Source organism: Pongo pygmaeus, chromosome 12 (assembly GCF_028885625.2).
Source record: "Pongo pygmaeus isolate AG05252 chromosome 12, NHGRI_mPonPyg2-v2.0_pri, whole genome shotgun sequence".
Classification (NCBI taxonomy): Eukaryota; Metazoa; Chordata; class Mammalia; order Primates; family Hominidae; genus Pongo; species Pongo pygmaeus.
Genome location: NC_072385.2, coordinates 113,871,990 through 113,891,752, shown reverse-complemented (window position 1 = coordinate 113,891,752; position 19,763 = coordinate 113,871,990). Strand labels below are relative to the sequence as shown.

General features: G+C 42.5%; 1 long non-coding RNA gene across 1 annotated transcript in view; it reads left to right on the top strand.

Moving 5' to 3' along the window:
* LOC134737814 (uncharacterized) overlaps positions 1-19,763 on the top strand; it is a 66,034-nt gene that overhangs the window by 2,524 nt on the left and 43,747 nt on the right. The window contains exon 2 of the long non-coding RNA XR_010123134.1: positions 7,158-7,423. This is a non-coding gene — a long non-coding RNA (uncharacterized LOC134737814). The remainder of the gene's footprint in view (positions 1-7,157; positions 7,424-19,763) is intronic.

The window sequence follows — 19,763 nt, the reverse complement described above, 5'->3', positions numbered from 1 at the left end:
ACTGGATTAGAGGGGTGAAATACGGTTATGGAGTTTTGTCTAGATAATTTTTATCTAATATATACAGACCACCTTTTTTGAGAAAATTGTAAGGTACTATTGGCAAAACAACCCATCTTCTGGGGACGGGGAAAGGAAAGTTAACATTTTTAGGAGAAAATAGCTTAGGAAAACTCACAACGAAAGAAATTAGAGTGAGGTTGAAGCTCTTTAGCTAACAGTTTAATCTGTTTTTCTCTTTTAAATGTGTTAGTCTATTCACATTACTTTAGCTTATTTTTATTGAGGATCTATTCTATTTCATGTGATGATATGAGAATGAACAACACAATTTATACCTACTGTGTAGCCACAAAAATCTAAAATAAAAATAGTATTAAAAAAAAAGAATGAACAAGGCAGATATTGCGCCTTTCCGTGGAGTGTTTATAGTCTATGGGGGAAAAAGTCAATGAGCATTTTCAGTCTTCATCCCATCTCCTAAAGCATTTATATGTTAACTCTTCCTTAGAGCTAGAAATTCTTTCTTGGCTTCTGATTAACCACCCACTATTTTTTTCTGTGTACTTCTCAGGCAGCTCCTTCTTATTTTTCTTTGTAGTTCCCTCCTCTACTGTCCATCCCCCTAAATATTGGTGTTCTTGAGGGCTGTGTGTCAGGCTTTTTTCTTTTCTCCTTTTATCTTTTCCCAGCTGTCACTTATTTACAAGATGATTTCCCCATGTATTCGTCCGTTTTCACACTGCTATAAAGAACTACCTGCGACTGGGTAATTTATAAAGAAAAGAGGTTTAATTGATTCACAGTTCATCTTTATAGAAATAGTTTAGCTTCCTGGCCAGGTATGTGGCTCACACCTGTAATCCCAGCATTTTGAGAGGCCAAGGCAGGCAGATCACTTGAGCTCAGGAGTTTGAGACAAGCCTAGGCAACATGGCAAACCCCATCTATACAAAAAATACAAAAATTAGCTGGGCATGGTGGCTCATGTCTTTAGTCCCAGCTGCTCGGGAGGCTTGAGGCACAAGAATCACTTGAACCCAGGAGGCAGAGGTGAGCCAACATCGCACCACTACACTCCAGTCTAGGTGACAGAGTGAGACTCTGTCTCAAAAACAAAAACAAACAAAAAAAGTCCCTAATTGCGTAAGTTTCTAGCCCCACAAAAGCCGATCCACTCCGTGACCCATCCAAGAGGAAAGACCTGAAGATAATGGCATTGGTAGTTTGCCGACCCTTCAGATGGATTAAAGTGAAGCTCAGAGTTGACAAATCTCACCAATATCATCAGAGTTTACAGCCAATCTTTCAATTCCCCGCTTCTAATGGAGAACAGATAATGTAGGGATACCAGGCTCTAAGTAAATCCCCCAGCATGGAAGACAGAGGCCAGACAATTAGAAAATAGGATCTAGGAGAAAATGTCAAGAGAACTTAGAAAAGAAAAAAAAGACAGTGAGCATACATCAAGAATAAGGTGCCATAACAATTATACAGGACAAAAAATTCTTAGAAATTAACAGCATGGGAGCAGAAATGAAAAACTAAAGATTAGAAAATAAAGTTGAGAAAATTTCCCAGAAGCAAATCAAAAGACAAAGACACGTAAAATAAGAAAGAAAAAAATTAAAATTAGAGGATTAGTCCAAGATATCCAGTATCTGAATAATAGGAATTTCTGAAAGAGAGAGGAAGTCATCATCATAATAACATTTCCTAGATCTGAAAGAATGAATTTCCAAAACAGAAAGTATCTGCTGAGTGACTATATTTTTGGAATAAAATAGATCCATGTAAAGGCACATCCGAGTGAAATTTCAAGACAGTGGGGACAAAGAGAAGATTCTATGAGCTTCCAGGAAGAGAGAAGAAAAAACAAACCATATAGAAAAATTCATAGTCAAATAGCCTCGGGCTTCTCAACAACTCTGGACTCTAGAACACAATAGAGATTTTATTTCAAAATTCTGAGTAGAAAATGTTTACAATTTATAATTCTACACACAGCCAAACTGTCAAGTATAAGGATATAATAAACACATTTTCAGATAAGTCTCAAAAAATTTACATCCTACACATCTTTTCCTCAGCCACCAGATGTTATGCTCCATCAAAATGAAATGAGATGAGTACATAACAGAGGAAAATGTGGGATGCAGAAAACAGGAGATCCAACATAAGTTAGATGTGGATGAAGACTCCAGAGAATAATAGAGATTTCAGTATGAAGACTGTACATTAGGTGTAGAGGTCAACCATTTCAGATTGGAGCACAATCATCATTTTTGCCTTCTGTAATTCTAATGAGTTTTTATCTTAATGAAGCTACTTGAGGATGTACTCCACCAAAAAAAGGAGAAAACCAAGAGGAAGAGATGAGAACCAAAAAACCAGAAATCAAACTTAGGACAAAAGCTGAGGAAATTTCATAAGATGAAAGCAAAAGGAAGTCTCAGGATGATAGCTGTGCAGGGGGCCTAGAAAGCCACCAGTACTAACAGAAGAGAATGAAGGTATCAGGGAGCAAGAAAGAAATTAGCACTGATAGGCTACCTAATCGGGTAGATCTGGCAGGAAAACTACAATGAAAGGCATTGGAAAAGTGTGGCAAAACTGAGCAAATGACAAGCACAAAGAAAATTAAGCAATTCAGTGAACAAGGCCATTAGTATAAGTTCAAGAAAAACAAAAATTTAGAAAAGCAATGTAATCAGAGTGTACCACAGTGTGTATCTGTGAATAGTAATTACATGGGCATAATCAAATAAACATTGAATATTGGGTATTTTATAAAACATTGAGATATGTATATTTTGGGAGGGTTGGGAGGAAGGGGAACAGATGACAGTCCAAGAGTGATCAGTCTTCATCTACCACAATGGAAGCCAATAATTAATGTCAAAAGTTGATTTATAGTCATTATGGAAAAACAGTATGGCAGTTTCTCAAAAAACTAAAAATAGAACTACCATATGACCCAGCAACCCCACTACTGGGTATTTATCCAAAGGGAAGGAAATTAGTATATTGAAGAGATACCTGCACCCTCATGTTCATTGCAGCTCTATTCACAATAGTCAAGACACGGAACCAACTTAAGTGTACATCAACAGATGAATGGATAAGGAAAATGTGGTATATATACACAATCAAATACTGTTCAGCCATAAAAAAGAATGAAATCCTGTCAACTGAAGCAACATACCTGAACCTGGAGGACATTATGTTACGTGAAATAAATCAGGTACATAAAGATAAACACCACATGCTGTCACTCATATGTGGAAGCTAAAAATGGAGCTCATAGAGGCAGAGAGTAGAATAAAGATTATTAGAGACTGAGAAGAGAAGGAGGGAGAGAAGGATGGGGAGAGGCTGGTTAACAAATACACAAGTACTGTACAGCTAGATAGGAGGAATAAATTCTAGTGTTCTGCAGCACTGTGAGGTGAATATGGTTACCAAGAATGTACTGCATATTTTCAATAATCTAGAAGAGAAGATTTTGAATGTGCACAACGCAAAGAAATGATAAATATTCAAGGTGATAGATATGCTAACTTTCCTGATCTGATCATTGCTCATTACACACGTGTCAAAATTTTGCTCTGTATCCTGTGAATTTATATAATAGTGTCAACTAAAAATAAAATGGAAAAAAGTTAATTAATTAAAATATAGCAATGCTGGGCTCATGGCTAACACCTGTAATCCTAGCACTTTGGGAGGCCAAGGCAGGGGAACTGAACTAGCCGCTTTTTCATGGAGCACCATTTTGTTTTAAAGAATGACTGACAGGCAAATATTAATATTCAGACATGAGTATTTGGCAGTCATTTTCTTGAAAATGAATGAAGTAAGCCTGCCTGTCCCTTCAAGGAAAGCAACTAGAGTATTTGTGGGCAATGATTAAACTAGAGCTTTCAAGAGGAAAATTAGAGATTTGGAAGAAATTGTGTCCATCACCATGAGCTTGACAGTGATAATTCAAGACTTTTATGATGAGATTCGAGGTGAAATAAACTAACGTGATTTTTGTTGTTGTCTAATATTGTCAATATTTGACTATCTGCATAATTAAATGAGCCATTTGCCAAAGAACCAAGGCATAATCTTATAAAATCATGCATAAATAAAAGAGCCAGTCAAATGCAAGATAGACCAGTGATTTCTAATGTAACAGTTTGAAAAGTTTACTGGTAGGTTTCAGATTCCACACTGCAACTGACCTTTTAAGGAATTACCATTGACTATGTTTTTGTATAGAATCAAAAAAGAATAGCCACAATTATCTAAAAAGGTTCATAAAATACTCCTCACTTTTCCAACTACGTATCTGTAAGACTGGATTTTCTTCTTATATTTCAACAAAAAGAACATATCGCAACAGATTGAGTTCAGAAGCAAATATGAGAATCCACATGTATCTATTCTATTCTGTTTTATCCACATTTATTCTATCTATTCTATCAAGCCAAACATTAAGCAGAATTGCAAAATATTAAATAATGCCAATCTTCTTGCAAGTTTTTTTATATTTTGAAAAATGTAGTTATTTTTTATAAAAATATGTTTTCTATATTAACCAATAATGGACTTATTGAAGTCACTTTAAAATCAATTTAGAAATATTTTTAAGTTGCCTCTATTTTCCTTTCTAGTAAAGGATGTATCAGTAGTTACCTTAGATAAACAAAAGCTCTTCAGTGTCGTCTATAATTTTTAAGAGTATGAAGAGGTTTTAGACCAAAAAGTAAGTTTGGAAACCACTAACTTGAGCCTTCTGATTGCCCTTGTGGACAATGGTTACAAATATTCAGAATATTAAGAGCTGCCACCTGAAGATTTTTTAATAGAAGCGAAAAGCAGATTTAGGATTTTCAAATTCTTTTTTCTTTTCATTAAAAAAAATTAAAATAGAGACGATGTCTCACTATGTTGCCCAGGCTGGTCTCGAACTCCTGATCTCAATTGATCCACCCACCTCAGCCTCCCAAGATGCTGGGATTACAGGCATGAGCCACCATGCCAGGCCTCAAAATTCTTAATACCATAGGTGTTAAGTCCCTTCAGGCTGCTATAACAAATTACCATAAACCGAGCAGCTTATAAACAGCAGAAATTTATTTCTCATGGTTCTGGAGACTGGGAAGTCCAAGATCAAGGTGTCAGTAGATTTGGAGTCTGATCAAGGCCTGCTTTCCAGTTCACAGATGGCATCTTCTTGCTGTGTCCTCACATAGTTGAAGGGGTGAGAGGGTTTTTATATAAGGGCACTAATCCCATTCATGAGGGTTCCACTCTCATGATATAATCACCTCCCAAAGGCTCCACCTCCTAATACCATCACCTTGGGGTTAGAATTTGAATTTGAATTTGGGAGGGACACAAACATTCAGACCATAGCGCTGAGTTCAAACAATTCTCCATTAACTTCCATTTAGATTATTGGCTAATTAGTATTTGCTTAACAAAAAGCTCCTTGTCTGAATCTCAGTTTCTTCACTGGTAAAAGGGAAATAAGATTTCTTTCTTAATCAAGCTTTAATGTTCTTACTGTAATGAAAGCAGAGGGCAATCATGCCTTGAAATATTTCCACCACAATTTAATTATTCATCTCTAGTCCCTTGCAGGATTTCTTGTCTGCTGATATTGGTAATTATCTCCTCTAGTCAAATTAAGTGTGTGGTTTTTATTTTTAATTGCTCCAGGGTATCAGAAGAATTAATTAGTAAGTGTTGGCCAACTACCTTGAAGATGAAAAGCCTGTGTAATTATCACCATGGGAAAAGTGCTTTCCATGCACTTTGCTGCTGAATTCACTACTTAGGATTATGGGATTAAATGTTAACCTTAAGGACTTCTGGTGTGAATGTGGTAACATAGATTCAGCATCTTCCTTTTTTCTTTTTTAAATGCTACAAAATCAACAAAAAATGTAAACTTATCTTCAGCAAATTTGGGAGCAGATGTAATCCATAGCCTTCAAAATATGAATCAGGGCTGCTGAGAGCAGCTAAGATTAGACAGAAGCCATACAGGAGAAACTGGCAAAGAGCTATGAGGTTCAAGCTGCAGCAGAATCCAGAAAGCATCAGTAAACATGATTCCTACAGTGAGGGACTCACCATGTAGTGCAAATGTGTGGCATCTTGTCAATGGATTTGGATGAGCAGACCTAGTGGCACCCAAGTCCTCCTGGAACCTGGTTTATTTCAGAGGAGGAGCAAAAAGATATTGGCTACACAATTTAAAAAGAGAAACCATCTGCATTGTTTTGCTAGGGCTACCATAGCAAAAGACCACAAACTGGGTGGCTTAAACAAGAAATGGATTGTCTCATAGTTCTGGCAACCTTCCTGATCAAGGTGTCTGCTGGGTTCCTTTCTTTTGAGGGGTGTGAGGAGGATCTGTTCCTTTCCTTTTGTGTAGCTTAAAAGGAGTATAGTTTTTTTTTTTCTTCAACTTTTAAGTTCTGGGGTACGTGTGCAAGATGTGCGGGTTTGTTACATAGGTCAATGTGTGCCATGGTGGTTTGCTGCACAGATAACCCATCGCCTAGGTATTAAGCCCATCATCCATTAGCTATTCTTCCTGATGCTCTCCCTCCCCCCAATGCCCCCCGCCCCCAACAGGCCCCAGTGTGTGTTGTTTCCTCCCTGTGTTCATGTGTTCTCATTGCTTAGCTCCCACTTTAAGTGAGAACATGCTGTGTTTGGTTTTCTGTTCCTGTGTTAATTTGCTGAGGATAATGGCTTCCAGTTCCATCTCTGTCCCTGCAAAGGACATGATCTCATTAAAAGGAGTATATTTTAATCAAAGTATTTATCAGCATTGGATTCTAGACTTTCCTTTAAAAGAAGGGCAAACTAAAACAAAGCTATAGACTCCAAGAAATGGGTGTGATTTGGCTGTTTCTAAGTTAATCCAAGAAGTAAATGTAACTCCATAAAAGCTCAACCTGACAAAACATTCATAGTGAAAGTGGAGTCAGATTCCTCCGAGCTGTGACAGCCAGCGCCATCTCATGAGATGGGAGGTGGATTCCGGGAAACCATCCAGGGAAGCTGGACTGATGTTTTAGTCCATGTGGGTTTCTATAGTGGAATACAATAGACCCGGTGACTAATAAACAACAGACATTTATTTCTCACAGTTCCCTCTGGAAAGGCATCAGGGGAGGCACTTGGGAAGGCTGGCACTTTCCTTTTGCCCTTCACATCACATGATTGATTGGAAAAATGGGAAGTGACAAGTGGCATCAACAAGCAGGGCAAAGAGCTAGCCCAGTCAACCTGCGATGGGCCCCATCCAAGGGGCACAGAGGGACAGAGGGCCAGAAGGCTGAAGACTGGCTGGCTGGGGTGCAGCGATGCTACAGAACACCCCATGGGACTTGGCATGAATAGGAAGCATGGCCAGGTCAGTGGGCCTCCCCTGTGATGCTCCTTTATCCAGCCCTTCACCAGGCCTGTCCCTGGGTCTCATGCCCTCTGCCATTGGCTAGAAAACTCAGCCAGTGGCTGCCACCTGAGAAAGGAAGAAGAGGGATGTGGGCATAGAGCAGCCACCTTCCTTGCCCTGTCCTGCCCAGCCCAGCCCACAGGGATCTGCTCTTCCTCTGAGCTCCCCGGCCTGGGCCATGGTGTTGCACAACTGCAGAGGGTGCCATTCACATTCCCTGTGCGGGCAGAGTCCACGCCTGCTGCTGGGCAAGAGCACATCCGGCTGGTTTTGTTCAGTATCTGGGTGTGAATTTGTCTTACTACCTTGGCTAGACCAAACTCCTGGAGGGATGGGACATGTTTCTAAATCTTTTTATATACCAAACCACCTAACACTAGCCCAGCTTGATAAATCTTTGCTGATGGATGGGCAACCCAGACATGGAGTCATCTGCCCTGAATTGCAGAAAACCGGACCATTGAAGCTCACAAGAACATGTATTCTAGAGAGCTCTGCAAACCTGCTTCTGCCCAGCTTTGGCATCTGGGGTTAGCATTAGCCGTTTAGAAATGTGACCTTTTATGACACAGGGCGTCTCCCAGCAGTGGCGTGATGTGACCAGGGCGGCTTTCTGCCTCTGCTACTTGTGTCAGTTTCTTCCTCCCTAAAAGGGTTCAGTAATGAGTGGGGATTTCACGAGCCATAGGCAGAACTGACTCTGCAGAGCCCGGAGTGGGGTTTGGATTAACCACAGTCATCACCACTGTTTATGCAGCTTTGCAGCCGGCCAAGGCTCAAATTTCTCCCAGAGGCCCACGATATTTCTCCGTGTGATTCTTTTGAAGCATGAGGCCTCAAACCCATACTTAAATACTTCTCCTCTAACGTAAGCTTTGGCATAGCTAGATGATACTTCACTGAGCCTCCCAAGCCTGCCTACCTTCCATCTGGCCACTAACACTCAGTAAGAAAACTTTGAACACTTTCAGACACTTTCAGGGCAGACTTGTCTAAGTGCTGAGCTGCCCTGCTGGAATCAACTGGAAATGAATGTTAAAAAAAGAAAAAAAAGAAAGAAAGAAAAACATTGAAATGAGAAATAGAGGATATGGTATGGCTGTGTCCCCACCCAAAACTCATCTTGAATTCCCACATGCTGTGGGAGGGACCCAGTGGGAGGTAATTGAATCATGGGGGCGGGGCTTTCCCATGCTATTCTTGTCATAGTGAGTAAGTCTCATGAGATCTGATGGTGTTATAAAGGGGAGTTTCCCTGCACAAGTTCTCTTCTCTTGTCTGCTGCCATGTGAGACTGCCTTTTACCTTCTGCCGTGATTGTGAGGCCTCCACAGCCAGGTGGAACTGAAAGTCGATTAAACCTCTTTCTTCTGTAAATTGCCCAGTCTCGGGTATGTCTTTATCAGCAGCATGAAAACAAACTAACACAGGGGACTAGAATTTTTCGTCATTAGCTTGTGGGATGGCCATGAACAGATTATTTCTCTGTGCTCCATGTTGCCATTTGTGAAATACAGGAGAGGAACAAGAGGAGGGTGTCCCTGCCCCACTGCCCACAGGACACCTGTCCTGAGCCATATGTCCCTCTGGGGGTAAGAACTAGGGAGGGCGGGATGGGGGAGGCCTGTGCAGAGACTCCAGTTTTTTCCTGGCTGAGGCTGAGGTGTCACCTGTGGACACAGGTCAGAGGTAGTTAGGTTTTTCAGTGTAGAGACTGAGCTTGGAATTGTTCTCACAGCACAGTCTCCAAGCCCTCTGGTTCCTAAACTAATTACCCAGATTAATGAATTGGTTCTTTGATTCCAAGAACACTTTGTGGCAAAGACATGAATTCAAAATGTCTGGGGGTGAGAGAGGTAGCTTTTGTTTGTATGTATGTATGTATGTAAGTATTTTGAAACGGAGTCTTGCTCTGTCGCCAGGCTGGAGTGCAGTGGCGCAATCTCGGCTCACTGCAACCACTGCCTCCCGGGTTCAAGCGATTCTCCTGGAGAGGCAGCTTTTAGTGTCTCTAGCTTGTTAGGAGGGCAGGAGGGCTGCGCGGGCAGAGGGCATTGAGCACTTTCCTAGGAGGTGTGGGTCTGAGTTCAGTTCCAGTTCCACCCTCAACTCACAGAGTGAGCTTGAGTCAGTTCTTCCACCTCTTAGGGCCTCAGTCTCCCCATCTGTGCAATGCAGGGGTAGACTAGGGAAGCCCCAGGCTCACTTCCAGGTCTGAGGTTTGAGGGTCTTCTCCATTAGGCTGTTTTCTTTCCTTCCTCATCCCCTCACTCTTCTAATTTTTTTCCCCAGTCTTGCAGATGGGAGACCAATATTCTTTTTCTGGTTGATCTTGGCTATTTCATTGATGCAGGCCATAGGTTTCCTAATGGACAATGAGAGAGTTTGAATAGGAGTGTCTACAGGTTCACCCAGCTCTGGGGCTCTGGGCTTCCTGAAATTCCATGGTGTAAAGGTGTACAGCCGGGTGGTGCCTGACGGCCTGGGCTGGGGGCCCTCCCTTCACCTCTTCATTGTAGGGGACTTACCTTCACCCTTACATCGTAGGGAACTTACCTCTCAGGTGCCCCAGTTGCTGCCTCACCTACTGATCCACCAGATTTCTCAAGAGGACCTCGAAAATGGCTTAGGCAGAGGCCCACAGGCAGAATCTGTTGTGATGGCTTTTTAAAGTGTCACCCTGATTTAGTACCAGTCTCCATTTATTCAATTAAACACTAATCTAAGTGTTGCTGTGAAGGTATTTTGTAGACATGATTAAAGTCCATTATCAGTTGATTTAAGTAAAATGGATTATTCTAGATCATCTGGGGCATATAATTTCTTCTTCCCTGCAGAAGAAGAAACTCTACCTGTAACAGCAGCTTCAGCCACACCCCAAAGTCCCAGCCTGCCCTTCCCCGCTGCCTGCCCTGTGAATTTCAGACTCACCCAGCCAGCCCCCACAACTGTGGAAGCCAATTCCTTGCAAGAATCTCTTAGTGCATACCTCTTACTGGGGTCTGTTTCTCTGGTTGAACCCTGACCAATACTCTGTTGGATCAGACATAGTGGGTAAAGCACACCTCTGGTCTGATCTCCAGGCTCCATATTATTTCTGAAAAATATGAAACACATCTCCCCAGTTCTCTAGTCCAGGCCGTCATGATCTTGACCATATGTGTCAAACATTTCCTAACTGGGCGGAATACATTTGCCCCTACTATCCCTGCCACATTCAGTACAAGGTCAAATGAGGCTTCTGAGCGATTTTGCCTTTGGTGGGTTTTTAATACCTCACAAGTACTTGATCTTGGGATTCTATGTACACTGAGTTTACCCCACATTGCTTTTAATGGTAGGATCTTCTAAATACATATTACTGAGAGTGAAATATTCTATCACCCCTCACCATTCAATTTAATAGCTACTGATGAACATCTAAAATCAAGACAAATAACCAAGCATAACCAAGTATGTGAGTCTCCAGGGAACTTAAAGATCCTGTGCGTGTAAGCGACAGCAACCTTGCACAATAGGAGAGTGGGCAGAGTCCTGGGCTGAAAAGGGGATCTCAGCGAGTGAAATCAAAGAAACCAGAATGCTTGGCCTTTTTGTTTTCAAGATCTCAGCTTTTCAGCATCTCTCTCTTCATCCTAAAAATACAGATTTGCCAAACACCCGGACTATAATGTTTAAAAATAATAAATAATGCAGTTTCCGTTGACATATGTCCCTACTGGGTGCGCAGATGATGGGCACGATATGTTAACCTCTGGTGTTTAGCTCATAAAATGGAGAATATTGTCCTCTGAAGTCTAAGAGAAACATAACAAGCCCAGCAGACCCTTCTGCCAGGGGTTGAGGAACTAGATGTGGGCTGGCTGGGGAAGGAGGGAGTTCCAGACACCAAGAACAATGGATGTCAGTGACAACTACATAGAAGAGGTCAAAGTTTGCCCTAGTCTTCTGCTTCCGGACAATCCCAGGCCACCGAGTTTGGGGCTTGCTGAATTACAGAGAGCATGAGAATCTGGAAGAGGCCCCAGCCTCTCTGGCATGCAGCCATGAAAGAGGGCTGGGCCAGCATGTTGGGGAACCAGCTCAGCCCTTGCCTGCAGGGTGTAGCTTTCCTCTCTTCTCTCGGTGCATCCATTTTCTTCTGGCCTCTGACCTGTGCTGACAGTAAGAGCTTCATAAAGCCGCTTTCTGTTGCTCATCCCAGCACCCAGCCCTGGACCTGGGCAGCTGCCAAGGGCCTGTATGGGCCTGGCAGGTGGGCATCTGCTCAGGCTGCCAGGTGGTGAGGAGTGCCCAGCCTCTTTGCTGGCATCTTGCCAAGCACTGTGGTACTGATTCATCTTTCTCTTTCACAGCTTAGGGCCAGGCAAGAAGCATTCAGTTCAGAGCAGGGAAGAGCATGGGGCCCTTGGACATCCTCAGGCATCTTGCAGAGCGAGCCTCTTCTCTGGAGACTTTGCAGCAGGTCCTAGCTTTGCCTGCTCTACCCATCAAGGTAACTACAGCCTGGTGTGTCTGGAAAACTGCTAGTTCAGCATGGTGCAGCTCGGATGGCCTTGGGGTGTGGTGGGCCATGAAACTGAAGGGCAGTGTGGGAGTCGGGGGCACACTCACAATATAAATTTGCAACTGTGATGATATTTTGGAAAAATATTAATGTGCTTTTTCTCTTTCACTTTTCTGAATATCTGACATTCTCTCTATCTGCCTAAGGCATTCATTTACATGGAGAGATTAAGATTGTTCTAAAATACCTACCGAAACAACAAAAACATTATTATTCACCTTTTGACTTTCAAAATAAGAGTTTTATAGTTTTTTGATATATAATTGAAATACAATAAACTGTATATATTGAAAGTGTACAATCTGATGAGTTTCAACATATGTGAAATGGCCATCACAATCAAAATAATGAACATATCCTTACCTCCAAAAGTTTCCTGGCTCCCCAACTCAGTTCTCAGGCAAGCACTGATTTGCTCTCTGTTACTACAGATTAATTTGCATTTTCTAGAATTTTATATAATAGAATCATACAGTATTTACACATTTTGTCTGGTTTCTTTCACTCTGCATAATTATTTTCAGACTCATTTTTATTGCTGCAGGAATTGATATTGCCCTCCTTTTTATTGCTGTGTAAAATTCCATTGTATGATACAGTGCAATTTGTTTATTTACCAGTTGATGGACCTTTGGCCGTTTCCAGTTTTTGGCTGCTACAAATAAAGCTGCTATGAACGTTTGTGTGCATGTCTTTGTGTGGACATATGCTTTCATTTCTCTTGGGAAAATTACCTAGGAGTGTAATGTCGGAGTCATCTCATAGATGTATTTTTATTGTTTTAAGAAATTGGCTGTTTCACAAAGTAGTTGCACCATTTTATATTCCCACCAACAGGGTGAGTTCCAGTTGCTCCATATCTTCACCAACACTTAATATGGCCAGTCTATAGTTTTAAGCATTCTGGTAGGTGCATATAAGGTAAAGGTAATACGGTTTGGATCTGTGTCCCTGCCCAAATCTCATGTTGAATTGTAGTATTGGAAGTGGGGCCTAGTGGGAAATGATCATGGGGCTGGTTTCCAGTGGTTAACACCATCTCCTTGATGCGGTCTTGTGATAGAGTTCTCGTGAGGTCTGGTTGTTTAAAAGTGTGTAGCACCTCCCCCTGCTTCCTCCTGCCCCAGCCATGTAAGATGTGCCTGCTTCCCCTTCGCCTTCCGCCATGATTGTAAGTTTCCTGAGGCCTCTCCAGAAGCAGATGCTGCCATTCTTCCTGTACAGCCTGCAGAACTGTCAGCCAATTAAACATAGTTTCTTTATAAATTACTCAATCTCAGGCGTTTCTTTATAGCAATGTGAGAATGGACTAATACATGAGGATAGTTTATTTTGATTGCAATTTGCACTTTCCTAATGACTAATGACACTAAGATTTGTAGCAAGCATACCCAAGCTAGCCTGGCTATTGCTTGGAGAGGAGATTTTCTAAATTCCTTTGTATTGAAGCAAAATAGCACAGTGGTTAAAATATGGGCTGGGCGTGTGCATGATGACATATTTATTCATTGCAGCATTGTTTGTAATAGCAGGAAAATGAAAAAACCTGTGTCCATTAATGGACCATGTCAGATAGACTATGGTGTTATATTAGTCAGGATTTTTCAGAGAAATAGACCCATAGAAAGTGTGTATGTGTGTGTTGTGTATTTTTGAAGAAATTTATTTTGAGAGATTGGCTCACATGATTGTGGAAGTTTGCCAAGCCAAAAATCTAATGGGGGAGGCCAGTGGGCTGGAAACGCAGGAAAGAGTTGCAGTTTGACTTTAAAGGCACTGAGCCTGGAGATACATGAAAGAGCTGATATTGCAATTCAAGTCTGAAAGTAGTCTGTGGCAGAATTCCCTCTTGATTGGGGAAGGTCAACTTTTTGTTCTACTGAGACCTTCAAGTAATTGGATGAGGCCCATTTATGTTGTGAAAGGCAATCTACTTATTCAAAGTTCACTGATTTAAATGTAAGTTTCATCCAAAAGCATCCTCACAGAAACATCCAAAATAATGTCTGACCAAGTAGCTGGGCATCCTGTGGGCCAGCCAAATTGACATAAAAATAACCAGGGCAGGCCAGGCACGGTGGCTCACACCTGTAATCCCAGCACTTTGGGAGGCCAAGGCAGGCGGATCACAAGGTCAAGAGATCGAGACCATCCTAGCCAACATGGTGAAACCCCATCTGTACTAAAAATACAAAAATTAGCCAGGTGTGGTAGCACATGCCTGTAATCTCAGCTACTCGGGAGGCAGGAGAATCGCTTGAACCCAAGAGGCAGAGGTTGCAGTGAGCCGGGATTGTGCCACTGCACTCCAGCCTGGTGACAGAGCGAGACTCTGTCTCAAAATAAATAAATAAAATAAAAAATAACCGGGGCCGGGCGTGGTGGCTCACGCCTGTAATCCCAGCACTTTGGGAGGCCAAGGCTGGCAGATTACAAGGTCAGGAGATCGAGACCAGCCTGACTAACATGGTGACACCCCATCTCTACTAAAAATACAAAAAATTAGCCAGTCATGGTGGTATGCACCTGTAACCCCAGCTACTCAGGAGGCTAAGGCAGGAGAATTGCTTGAACCCAGGAGGCAAAGTTTGCAGTGAGCCACAAACCTGCCACTGCACTCCAGCCTGGGCAAAAGAGAGAAACTCCATCTCAAAATAAATAAATAAATAAATAAATAAATAAATAAATAAATAACCATCATGGGTATGAGTGGACTACTATGCAGCCATTAAAAAGAAAGGTAGCTCTGCCAGGCACGGTGGCTCACGCCTGTATTCCCAGCACTTTGGGAGGCCAAGATGGGTGGATAACCTGACGTGAGGAGTTCAAAACCAGCCTGGCCAACATGGTGAAACCCCATCTCTACTAAAAACACAAAAATTAGCCAGGCATGGTGGCAGGTGCCTGTAATTCCAGCTACTTGGGAGGCTGAGGCAGAAGATTTGCTTGAACCTGGGAGGCGGAGTTTGCAGTGAGCTGAGATTGCGCCACTGCACTCCAGCCTGGGAGATAGAGCAAGACTTCATCTCAAAAAAAAAAAAAAAAAAATAGAAAGGTAGCTATAAATGTACTAAGAAGCATAATATATATCTCCAAGATAAATTATTAAATTTAAAAAGCCAGATATAAAACAGTATATAAAATATGCTACCATTAAAAAAAATTTTTTTTTAAATAATACAGTCATGCATTGCTTAACGATGGGCACACATTCTGAGACATGCGTCATTAGGCAATTTCACTGTTCCATGAACATCATAGGATACACTCACACAAACTTAGATGGTGTAACCTACTACACACCTGGCTATATAGTATAGACTATGCTCCTAGGCTATAAACCCATACAGCATGTTACTGTACTGAATACTGTAGGCAACTGTAACATAATAGTAAGTATTTGTGTATCTAAACGTAGCTAAACATAGAAAAGGTACAGTAAAAATATGGTATAAAAGACAAAAGATGCTACATCTGTATAGGACACTTAACATGGATGGAGGTTACAAGATGAAAGTTGCTCTGGGTGTCAGTGAGAGAGTGCTGAGTGAATGGGAAGGCCTAGGACATTATGCCACTGTAGACTTTATAAACACTGTACGCCAGCAGACCCCAACCTTCCTGGCACCAAGGACCAGTTTCGTGGAAGACAATTTTTCCACAGACAGGAGGTGGGGTGATAGTTTGGGGATGAAACTGTTCTACCTCAGATCATCAGGCATTAGTTAGATTCTCATAAGGAGATAACAACAACAACAAAAAAGAAGCAAACAAACAAATATTCTCATAAGGAGTGCACAACCTAGAACCCTCGCATGCACAGTTCATAATAGGGTTCGTGCTCCTATGAGAACCTAATGCTCCTGCTGATATGACAGGAGGCGGAGCTCAGACAGTCATGATTGCTCACCTGCCTCTCACCTTCTGCTGCGTGGCCCGGTTCCTAACAGGCCATGGACCAGTACTGGTCTGAGACCCGGGGGTTGAGGACCCATGCTGTACACTATACTAAATTTATTTTAAAAAATCATGTTATAATGTTATGACAGCTACGATATCAGGAGGATAGAATTTTTCAGCTCCATTATAATCTCATGGGATCACTGGTATATATATATATATATATATATATATGTGGTATATCATTGACTAAAACATCACTATGCATTTGTATATATAAACTACTATATATGGAATTATCGTGGTTGTAAGAAAATGGTATGGGAGCTAGGCGCGGTGGCTCACGCCTGTAATACCAGCACTTTGGTAGGCCGAGGTGGGTAGATCATGAGGTCAGGAGTTCGAGACCAGCTTGGCCAACATGGTGAAACCCCATCTGTACTAAAAAACAAAACAAACAAACAAACAAAAACCAAAAATTAGTTAGGTGTGGTGGCGGGTGCCTGTAACCCCAGCTACTCTGGAGGCTGAGGCAGGAGAATCGCTTGAAACCAGAAGGCAAAGGTTGCAGTGAGCTGAGATCACACCACTGCACTCCAGCCTGGGCGAAAGAGCAAAACTGTCTCACAGAAAAAAAAAAAAAAGAAGAAGAAGAAAGAAAAGAAAACAGTATGGGAAACTGAGAGGCTAGGGAATAGGGAAGAATGGCAGCTTATTTTTTCTTTCACTCTGTACTTTTTGTGTTTTTAAAACTTTATGGCATATGCAGAAGAAACCTTGGCTTTACATCCCAGCTCCATCGGCTAGAGATGTATCCCAGCCTTCCCACTTCAGGGCTGCAAGCACAGGAATGGCTGTTTTAGAGCAAGTGGGGGTGGACAGGGATGGAGGCCAGAGATGTGCTCCTGAGTAGCCTGGACAGGATCCAGGAGTACGGTTCACCCGTTTGTAGTGGTGTGGACAGCCTGTGCCAGGGACTAGGAAAGATAGGGCTGGAGCTCCAAGGGGTACGGAGGGGCTGTGAGAGCCAGAAGGGGGCTGAGTCAGCCAAGCAGCACCACCGGCTCCACCACGCAGAGCTTTTTCTTTGTGGTGAAGTCTAGGCCGCTCACTTCTTAGCCCCAGGCTGGGGAAGATGACATAGGTTCCCAGACAGTGAGCCTTACCCAGTGAAATTTCTTTCTGGCTGCAGGGTACATGCAGATCTGACCTTTTGGGTTTGCAGATCTGTGTAGAAAGATAAGCTTCTCACAGGAGGCTTGCAAAGGAAATTCCTGCAAACCAGGACAGGTAATAATACCTTTGCTTTCCCAGTTCTTTAAGATTCTGACTCCACAATAACAGGGCTTTGCTTCCAAAAAAAAAAAAAAAAAAAAAAGGCCAACATGTGTTGCAATTTCAGCCAACATATGTTGCAAACTCAGGCTCAGCATCTGGTAGTAGTTAAGGGCAGACTGACATTCACTGTGTATGTAATTCAAATTCCTCCAGCCCTCTGTCCTCTTTCCCAGGCTCCTAGCAGCCTCCTCCCCTTCTCCCACTTCCCCTGACTCTCCCCCAAACTCTAGACGGACTTGTTCCTCTGCTTCCCAGTCTCACCAGGACCACCCCACCCACTTCTTTGGAGGTTGTTTTCAAAGCAGTGAGCAGAAAGAATCCGAGGCCACATGCCACTCACTCACTCACTCAACCCGGGGCACATTGTAAGGGACTGGGTTTCTGTTTGTTTTGTCGGCGTTTCTTGTTTTGGGAGTCGGAGGGAGTAGAAAGGAAAGGGAAATTATTTAGTGGATTTTTTTTTTCCTTCTTTTCCTTTTCTTTCTTTCCAGAAAACTAGCATTTCATGGTTCAGGACCCAGTGAACAATCAACTGCTGACTCTCACCAATATCAAAGGGAAAAAGTTAGTAAAGGAGTTCGTCCCACTGCTTTAGCTGTCTAAAAATGTAACAGGCTTCCCCTTCCCCGACATAACCTGTAACTAAAATCTTGTTTATTTTCTGAACTTTTCAAAGAGGTTTAAGTACATTTTTGTGTATTTTTGAGAAAAGTACAGCTTATCCTATCACTGTCTTCCATCATATTTTTAAGCACCACATTACAAAAGACAAATATCACCAAGGCCCCTTAGAGCGTCCAAGATATAAAACTGCCAACGGGCTGGCCACAGTGCCTCATCCCTGTAATCCCAATGCTTTGGGAGGCCAAGGTGAAAGGATTGCTTGAGGCCAGGAGTTTGAGACCAGCCTGGGCAACATAGCGAGACCCTGTCTCTACAAAAAATAATTTTTTTTTAATTGGCTAGGTGTGGTGACTCATACCTGTAGTCTCAGCTACTTGGGAGGCTGAGGCAGGAGGATTGCTTGAGCCCAAGAGTTTGAGGCTGCAATGAACTATGATCATGCCACTGCACTCCAGCCTGGGAAACAAAGTGAGTCCTTGTTTCTGAAAAAAAATAAACTGCCAATGGTGGCTTGTATGCTTGTATACCTGCCACCCTCACGTAACAGAGGAGCAGTCCCCCAGATGGTCCCCCCCAATGCCATGCTCCCTTCCAGAGCTTTCCCTCTTAAGGCAGAAATGGTGTCTGCTGTGCATTCTGGTCTGGTATGTGGACATATGCCCCTGGTTTCCAATTCAGACTGAAATTATTTACACCACATGCTCAAGCTGAAAGGATTACCCAAGGCATGATCCTTGAGTGCCTCTGTCCCCACATTTCCCACCTCCCTCAGCATGCACTACTTCCAAAATATGCTTTACAATTGTCCCCCTCTCCATCTCCACTGCCACCTCTCTAATCCTAGCTACCATCCTCTGTCACTTGGAATATGCAATACCTCCCTACTTTATCCCTCTGCTTTTCCTTGTGTAGAAAAAGTCATTGAAAAGTTCTCTCTATACCTTTTTCTTCTTTGGTTCGCTCTCCCATCCCTCCCATCATTTTTCAAGCAGGTAGACAAACTTGATAATCCCATGTTTCTAGAATTCTAGAAAGGCTATAAGGCAGCCTAACAACGTCTCAGTTTTTGCAGAAGCCTGAATCAGAGATGACTTTTGGCAAGGTGTCCTGGGGGGTGTGGGGAGAGAGTGTGTGTGTCTGGACACAGCAGCAGGGACAGAGATGAGATTTTTTCTGGATTGAGAACAGAGGGAGTTCCTTAATCCCCGAGAGCAGGGAGGAGCTCAGTCAAGTTTCCAAGGAAGAGGCCTTAGGAGGTGCCCAGATCAGAGAGCTTGGCAGGCTGAGGTGCTAAGGTGAGGCAGGAAATTAAAGAAAAATAAAATTAAGAAGAAAGAGAAATAAGTTTTCCTGTATTAGGCTGACTTGTCCCAGAGGCAGCAACAGGCACAGCCCAGACCCAGGAAAAGTCTTGATAATATTATCTAATGTGCTCTGGAGACTCTCCCAGCCCTCCCTCAACATAGGGAAAAGAAAAACAAAATTTCCTTTGTTTTATGGAATGAGTTTATAGATTGCTGTTGTCTGTAACTAGTGACTTCAAGTATTCTGTTATATCTAAGAAGTACAACAAAGGTCATGAGAAGCCTGAGTAGGCCTGAACTACAGCTGCCTGGGCACCACAGTGAAGGTTATAAGATAAGCTCGTGCCCAGGCAAACCTAGATAACGGACATCTGGGTTGCTTGGCAACAGTCCTGTGTAATCCTGTCTTTGTCCTGCCTCTGTGTCCCTGCTTTCACACCACTGTAAGCTTGATTCAAGCTAGCCCACCCCCTTTTGTGAAGTGTGTATAAAAGTCAGGTGCTGTCTTTGTTCTGGGCCCAGTCTTTTGGATGTGAGTCAGCTGGGCCTGAGTGCACTCAATAAA